Raw genomic sequence first — 9,130 nt, forward strand, 5'->3', positions numbered from 1 at the left:
ATGGCCTTCCCCCTGCGCCAGCATCATCTATTACTGCCCCCTTGCCAAGCCACGGAAATGCAGATTGATTCAACTATAATGTTAATTCCACGGAGTCAGGGATAAATGTGATAAATGCCAACATCACAAGAAGGCAGGAAAACAACAATCATCAGGGTGATTTCAGAAGGGGAGCTTGAACACCTGGCTTGCCTTAGTGCCGGGTTAAATTAATCTGTACATTCCAGCACACGGACCAGTGGAAGCAAGCATAGAATCCCAGACTGGTTTGGGTTGGAAGGGACCTTAAAGCTCATCCAGTTCCAACCCCCCCTGCCAGCAGCACGGACACCTTCCACTAGACCAGGTTGCAAGGGTCAAGCAGATTAAATGTGTGAAAAACTGCTCGTAACACTGCATTTCACATTGGACAGTAAATTCAATATCACAACTCTGAACTTGACCAGTTGACTCTAGAAACTCTTTCACCATCAGATTAGATCAGACCCGCCACCTGTAAAATGACTTCAGAAGAGTCCTACCATTTGTTAGCTTCCAATGAATGAGAGAACCAAAATTAAGCAATTAGAGCAATAAGCAAAAATTAGAGCAGTTAAGCAAAAATCAAGCAATTAACCCATCCCGGTTAGAAGATTGATAAAGCAAAGCTAGAGACCCTAGACTTCCCTAAAACAGGGGAAGTTTGGCAGACAGCTATTTAAACACACCATCCTAAACCTTCACTGCATCCCCTTCACCAAAACCACTGGATTTTAGCTTAGTTAAATCCAGCTAAACCAGTGCAGAACGGCAACTCGGAGGCCTTAAATTGTCTCAGCCCTTTCACAAGCTTAACGCAGTAGACAAGCAGCCAGTTGAATTGGCTTTTCCACAGTTCTTTTTCGTAACAGCTTCTCCACTTCCGATTGCTCACTCTTGGGTCTTCAGCTGGATAAAAGCATAACCAAAAGATGGAGAAAAAAATAATAATAAATGTTTAGAAAAACCTGCTCTTCGCTGTCTGAAAAAAGCAGGATAGAAGGCAAGAGGGGAATTAAAAAACAAACCCAGTGTGTGTGTATATGTGGCTAGAACGATGGATAGACACAGTGAACACAGCAGTCCTCCTTTTCCTACCCTGGCTCCGTGGCTGTGCCACACACACACCAGCTGGCGTGTTTAAAAATTTCCAGCCTTAAGAGGAAAATAATCTCACTCCTCTGTGTGATTCTGCTTCCAGATCCCCACACCAGGGCAGCTGGGAACCGAGAAGATGGCCTGAAGGTAGCTGTACTTTTAGCATCAATAAGCCGAAGCTGTTTCACACTTTGCAGCAATCTACAAACCCTACAACACAATTTCCTTGTGATAAAGCCTGTTGGGGCATATGGAGGCAAACAGAGGTTGCAAAGTCAACCTCAGCACTGGTATTTCTCACCCTGATTGCCTTTTAATAGCAACATCCCCGAGATACAAGTTTGAATATTCAAGATACTGATGTATCTTCTGCTTTTGCTGGTATTTTTTTCCTCTCCTGATGAAGGGCACTGCCCACTACCAAAGTCCAAAATTCAATGAGATTCAATGAGCAGTCCAGAGTCACAACAGCATTGTTATTAGTTAGGTTTAACATGCCCTACCTTAACAACAGCTAAGCTGTTTTTCAGAAAAAACAAGAAATCTGCTTCTATTTTATCTTCAGCTATCACCCCCGGTCCTTCCTTTCTCTGTGGTACAGCAGTTCAGTTAATATCTGGTCACTGTGACTTGTGCCGGGATTAATAAAATGTTTTTATGAGACATTTCATAAAGCTGCTGTCAACAAACTGCTGCCTTCTCTAAAGACTAATTAAAGCCAAGCCAATACTGTCCAGCACAGGCTGTAACGGTGTCAAGCCTTGCACCCTCTGCTAGTTCCTCTTATTAGCGATGAGCGAAATTCAGCAGCTGATGTTGGCTGACCTTCTGGAACTGCTTAACAGTTTCAGTTTACAACGACGTGAAGAAAAGTCTTTGAAAATCAGATTAATCAAAGCTCATGGCCCGGTTATTCTTTTTCTTCAGACAGTGTTGTTGTAAGTCTAGACAGAGAGACAGCAGTGCTGTTTACTGGAAGAAAGAGTCTCCTATTTTCACTGTCATCCCTCTCTACCCACACAAAATCTAGTCTGGGAAAAATCAAGTGAACGTCTTTTGTATATACACAAAATATGTATCATAAGGGATACAAGGCGTGTGCGCACACCTCCCACTGCCATGTTTTCTCAACTCATGTTTATTCATTCTTTCATTTTGTGTTTGACAAGATTGTTTTCCCTCGTTCTCACTTCCTTTTATCACTCAGGCTTGAGCAGTGTGGTGTACTCTACTCCTGAAGCTGATCTCTCAGTCACCCAAGAGTGAGGAGACCAGGATCTTGAGAAGTACAGAGAACCTTGGTTTGCCTCTGTTCTGGGGCACATTCAGTCAAACTGCTCCAGTAAAAAACTGTCCTGGTGAATACCTAACATCAGGCACTGCCCTGCATGTTTGTGGCATCAAAACAAGATATTTCCAGAAGTGTTGCTAACGAGGTGAGAGTCTCAAAGGTTCAGCATCTAAGGAAATAACCACTGGTGAGAGTAGTTTATAAAATAATTCCATAATGTTTTATCTATACCTCTGTTTCTCTTACTACTTAAAAACACTAACGAGTGGTTGAAAATTGTTAACAGTTAAAACCCACTTTCAGTTGATGCACACATGATGAAATATTTTGTTTTCCCATCACTGTGTCTGTGACCTGGTAAGTATTTCATGTTTCACATAGCGAGAATTTGAGCAGTTGCAGACATCATCTGGTGCAGCAAACAAAACCAAGACTTCTCCGGTGGATTTCAGGCAATTACCCAGCCACTTTCCATGACCCAATTGTGAGTTCTTAAAGCTAGAGAAGACAAAATCTTGCATTTAAACTACGCCAATTTATAATGAGCCACCATTTGAAGAGTATTTATGTCTTCTTGTATCCTTTTCTCGTGCTTTTATTTAATCTGTATGTCTCTCTGCTGGGGGTGAAGCAGAAGAAGTTGGCTTTTTGTTACAGTGTCAGCTCCTGCCTTAACGAGCAATTGTGGAACAAAAGAGCTCACTATTATCCTAATTCCTTCATGGCTTTTCTAAACACAGCTTTTCTATGCTCTTACTTTAAAAACTAGCTCTATATCCAGACACGTTCCATCTGCTGAAAAATAAAGTAGAAGTCCCTGCTGCTCACATTTGCAATCTCTGGAGAGATGCTAGTTCTGCATTCGGGCTCAAGTGCTCAGCAAGCCAGCACAGCTGGGATTGCACATTTTGCCTACAGAAAAGCAAGAGAGTAGACCTTCTTGGAGAAGGCCAAATGGTTTTAGACCTTAAAACAGGGGCAGGTTAAGGATATATCTGGTTTTTAAGACTCTCTTTAGATAAGGGATCCCATTTTAAGTACTAAGATAAAAGCAACGGGGTATCGCACAACTTGGGGTGTTTAAACAGTGAAGGAAGGCAGTGAGCAAGCAGGACAGATATCTGGTGTGGCAGAAGATGTGCTCACTAATAGTCTTTGCTTCCCACCACCTTGTTTGCTTCTTTGGGTTTCTCCCATGCTGGCTTTCTGCCCTTCCTCTCTTAAACCAAAGCGTTCCGCTTTGAGACTGAAATCATTAGAGACTGACCTGTCCCACCAAACCTAAAAGCGGCGCTGGCCTATCAGAAGGAAGAGGATGTTGTGTGACAGTAACTATGGCAATGGCACTTGCAGAATTACAGCTGCTACTTCATATCCATACAGCCAAGAAAAAGAAAATTTCACTGATGTGAGGCACGTGAGGTCGTTGCCACGTGTAACGCTTCACCACCTCCCGCACTCTTCGTGTAACGCTTCACCTCCCGCACTCTTCAACTGCAAGCTATTTGGAAGAAGAGCAGATCGCTGTCGTTTCATTTGTGGTCATGGTGGCAATATCACAGTGGTTTTTCCACACGCTGCTTTATTAAAGTCATATGAAAAAGGAGATCTCAAGAGTTCTGGCATTAAGAACTGGCTTCCCATTAGTCGCTAATTGTGCGGGGCTGTGGATGGTTTGTAAGCAGAGCACTGAAGGAGAAACATGCCTAGAGAAGAGCAGCAGCCCCGTGGGCTCTGACTCATGATGGTTACCAAGCAGCTGAGATTTGATATCTAATTTATCACAAACAATCACGCAACCCTCTGATTAAAATCAACGTATATGTTTGACTGCTGATACCTATCAGAAGAGACTGCATTGACCTGGAATTCAGCTGCTGCTTCCCCTGGGCGCTGCTAAAACCAGAGAACAAAACACCAGAGCAAGGTTCAAAAATCAGATTAGAAAGCCAGGTTTTGCCTGCAGGTCTAGGAAAACAAAACAAAAAAACCCAAAACAAACAAACGAAGCCAAAAGCCCCACACTGATTTCATTTGGTTTTTGAAGGTTTGGATTTTTGCCTAGACAGTCCTAATCTTGACTTTTTTTTTCTTGAGTAGAGTAATAATCTCTTTCCATCTCCTCAAGCCTAGTCTGCCTGCAGGACTGCTCATCCACAGTGGACACAGCCCCCAGTGACAACCTGGACTTTGGAGCTGGGGTTGAACTATGGAGGAGCCAGCCCAGCACCATGAGAGGGTGTTACATATTCAGTTTTTGCATTGTGTGATGATTAAGCCAGAGCCCTTTTTCTCCTTTAAAAAGACATTCTGGTTTGTTTTTATGAGGGCACGCCTGCTCCTAACACTGCCAGAGCCTGGCTACCTGCTCCTCTGTGAAGCAGACATTCAGGTTTATAGTCCATCCCCTAATCTCTCATCCCATAAACATCCTAATGGCTCGTACCTACGCGCCGGCGTGGTGTGACACACTGCCTCCAGCCCTGATTCTGTTAGGGTGGTAGAACAGCTGACTGACAGGGCACTCTGTTGGGACAGCAGGAACCAAGGCAAAGCTTTAGGCAGCGTTTTTCAGGGGTGGAAAGCCAAGCAGTTTGAGACTACAGACATACCTGGTAGCAGGGGTGTGCATGCAGGGTGTTTGAGGTTAACCCCGGCTCTTCCTTGCACCTACAAAGCTACGCTAGAACAGACAGCAATCTGGGAAGCCCCCAGCTCATCGGTTTTTAGGGAGAAAAAACAGCCTTTAGAAATTTAAGGGGCAATGGACAGCACAGGGACTAAAAGCTCCTTCACGTTCTGGACCTCTCTTTTGCTAGATAAAATGATTCCTTGTGGAAATAGTGCATGAAGCAGCATCAAGAAAGCACAGTCATGGTCCTCCACCCTAACCCAGACAAGAGACCACAGGGCAGACTAGGAACCAGGAAATATTGGAGAAATATTTATGAAGCATATCTGAACTTTCCTCCTTCGTCTTTTTTCATTCCAGCATTCAGGGATGGGACTGTTATCTTGGACCTGTGAAGGCCAATACCTTTTCTCAGAGCTTTCCCATAAACCAGTTGGAATTCCCTTGTTACTTTGATGGCTCACAGTCATACCCGAGCAGATGCAAGAGGACATTTCATAAAATCCTGAGCCTTTAAATGCCTGCACCAAAGGTTTTTCAGTTACTACGTTTCACTGACACACCTTCTCCCATGTCTGCCAGGTTTGGCATAAATCACAGCCTTCCATTTTGCAAATGCCTTTGAGAAGGGAAAAAAAAAATGTAGATTTATCAAGTCTTATCAGTGCTGGGCCCAAAGATTTCTGGCTTTTATCTGAAGCAACTGGAGATGGGGCTGTTTGTGCGGTGCAAGGAGTGATGGTGCACAGAGATTCATGATCTCAGGGCAGTAACTCCTCCTTTCTGATGAGAACAGAGAAATCAGATTTCTTTAATGAAAATGAAGCATACCCTGGGACAGGGGCATCTTCCTTGGAGCCAGAAACCCATCCTGGCCCCATCCACAAGCACTTCTGTGGGTGCACGAGTGCAGAGAGGGAGGTGAAGGGATGTGGGCTGCTGGGGGAAGTTCTCCAGAGATGGAGGAAACAGATCAATTGTGGCTACAGAGGTGGCAGCCAAAATGAGACCTGGGGAATGCAGGGGAGGCAAATCATTACCAATTCAGGCAGCAGTTGGAGCCCGGGAAGCCTTCAGCAGCTCTTTCAGCCTTCTCCTTTAGTCCAAAGTGTTATTTTTTTTTTTACGTTACAATGAGTAACCCATCAACCACTCGTACACGTGCAGCTGAAGTCATCTGCAGTTCAAAGTGAAGGTTATTTTTCAAAAACCCCTTTTTTTGTCAGAGCAAATTAAAAGCAGCCGGATCTCCCTGAACACTGTCTTCCCAGACAGGAACATCACAAAATGATTCCCAGTATGAATGCTGATAGACAGGAATTATTATTATGAACAGCACTGAACAGGGGGAGAAATTACAACATCAAGAGCACCAGCATGGTATTAGATACCAGTATGTTCCCATAACAGCTGCAGCAACTCATTTTCCTATCCCTCAGAGTACCAAGCATCCCCCCAAACAATGCCCCTGCTAACAGAGCTCATTTATTCCTTACATATTATCAACCAGGATTCTGGTCAGAGGGTTTGGAGCAGAAGTTTTTGACCCAGGAGCACTGATCCATCAATAAAACTCAGCTGGTTTGATTTGCCCACAGAAATGTCACCTGCAACGCGTTAGGCAACGCTCCCTGTGAAGCTGGGACCAGCACACAGAAGGCGGAGCTGAAAAACTCCCCAACTCCACTGCCTTTGCTGTAATTTGGAATTTTATAGACCTTTTCTCTACTTATTTGATAAAAGCACAAAGCTCTGTGTATATGTGAAATAAAAACAACTCTCCCAAAATAAAACTCCGCTGCACAAACACTTTGTGGAGGGAGAAAGCAAACCAGATCTCACCAGCGCATCTTAGCCGTGTCACTCACCGCAGGACCAGGATATTGAGATGATGTTGAAAGTGGCACAAAACCCTCAGCAGTAAAGAGCGGCCATCAGATGGTTTGTTACTGCCTTACCTTAGCCAGACATCTGCCAAATCCCAACCTTTCTTTATATCCTGGGGAATTCCAGGAGGTCTCCTAAGCCAGCATGGGTTCCTGGGCTGGAGGCAACACGGGCAGAGTTTAATGCAAACAAGATTTTAACACCTTCTGCCCATGGATCACTAGAGAAGAGCTACAACCGCTGCTGCAAGTTGTTCTGTGCTCTTCAGCCACAGAGCTGTCTTCTCACGGTGGCCGTTATGTTTCACCCTCCAACAGTTCAGTCCCTTCCATAAACACCAGTAATTTTTTTCCCCATAATGCTGCAAATCACAAACAAGCAGCTGGCTCGGGGTGACCTTTCCAGGAGTTGCATCCTTGCCCTCATCCTCCTTTTCCAACCACTTGTTCTGCCTCCGTGCTTTCCTGATCTTTTTCCAGCAGAACTTTGTGCAGAAAGCTCACCTCCACTGCAGGTTAAACGTGTGTCCTTTCGGGTTTCTTTCTCCTTCCAGTACCTGAAGGGGGACTACAAGAAAGCTGGGGAGGGACTTTTCATAAGGGCAGTTAATGACAAAACAAGGGGAAATGGGTTTAAGCTGAAAGAGGGGAGGTTTAGATGAGATATTACGAAGAAGTTCTTCACTGTGAGGGTGGTGAGACACTGGAACAGGTTCCCCAGGGAAGCTGTGGCTGCTCCTCCCTGGAAGTGTTGAAGGCCAGGCTGGATGAGGCTTTGAGCAACCTGGTCTAGTGGAAGGTGTCCCTGCTGCTGGCAGGGGGGTTGGAACTGGATGAGCTTTAATGTCCCTTTCCACCCAAACCAGTCTGGGATTCTATGATTCTATGAAATTTTGCCCTTGGGACAAGCAATCAGAATCCACATGGGAATTACAGTAGGTGCCTCCTAAACATTGGGACCATATGGAGACACACCAAAACCAAAGCTTTCTGCTGTTTCTTCAGCTGTTTTTGTGTCTGAACTAAAACTAACAGAGGGAAGAGCACACACCTCTCTCTGGGAAACTGCTGTCAACATCCCTCTGCATTAACAAACCAAGGGCTCAGCGATGCTCTGAGAGGCTCTGACTCCACAGCATCTCCTTCCCCCCGAGCCTGCAGAGAAAGCTAACACCCTTCTTGCTCACCTGCCAGCACCCTCCAGGAGAAGGGGAGGGACTCATCCCGAGCTACAAAAAGCTGGCCAGGGCGTTAGGCTAGCGCTGGCCAGCTGTGGCTCCTGCAGCTCCACCCCTGTCCCTCCATCAGCTCCATTCCCAGCACCTGGCCACATGGTCACTGAAGCCTGGACCATCTGGAAAAGGAAGAAAAATAGTGTCTCCTGCCTTAATTTGCAGTGAGCTGCACTTTGCGTGGGAGATCGCGGGAGGTTAACCTGCCAAAGGCAGCCGTGCAGGGGGAACGGAGCAGATATCAGCACAGCTTTGATGTCCTGCCCTTGCAGGAGCCCAGTGACAAACGTGACGCTTCGTGAACCCAGTGGAGAGATAAAGAGGGGCTGGTGTTCCTCAGGAGTGATCTCAGAGATCTCAAAACCAAGGGGTGAAACTGCGGGCCGGGAGGAAGGGACACTGGGGTGAACCCCTCCAAAGCAGGCACTGACGGCATCTGCCTTTTCCTGGGAGGCAAAATACTGCTGTGGCGTGTTTTCTGAGAGATGAGCTGTGCCTCGTTGTAACAAAAAAGCAGGAGCCAGTGTGCAGTACTAGACACACTGCTGGGACTCTCAAGCTTCTCCTTGTCCCCGTGAAGCTGCTCCATGTAGCATGGAAGCGCCTGTTCCCCACAGATTCTGGTTCAGGGTGACATGCATTCGTGTGCTTGCAGCAGGACAGGCTTCCCTCTCTCCTCCAGATGTGCTTTCCTTGCCCCTTGAAGTCAATAAGGTGTGGGTGTGCTGGTGTCTGCTTGAAGGCATGTGCTTGAGGGTGCACAAGTGGCCAGGGCCTGTCACTCCAGCAGAAGCAGGTTGAGGCCAGCAGCTAAAGACAGAAGAGCAACAGCTTTCCCTCAACTTTTTGCCTGGCTTCCTTTAGTATGAAGCATAATTTGGAAAAAGAAGGGAAAATAAAGGGTATTTTTCCTTCCCCTTCAGCAACAAGATTTCATTTTGATGGTATCCTTGCAAAGCCTGAGGAGGCCACC

Source organism: Antrostomus carolinensis, unplaced genomic scaffold, assembly GCF_000700745.2.
Source record: "Antrostomus carolinensis isolate BGI_N321 unplaced genomic scaffold, ASM70074v2 scaffold28380, whole genome shotgun sequence".
Taxonomy (NCBI): Eukaryota; Metazoa; Chordata; class Aves; order Caprimulgiformes; family Caprimulgidae; genus Antrostomus; species Antrostomus carolinensis.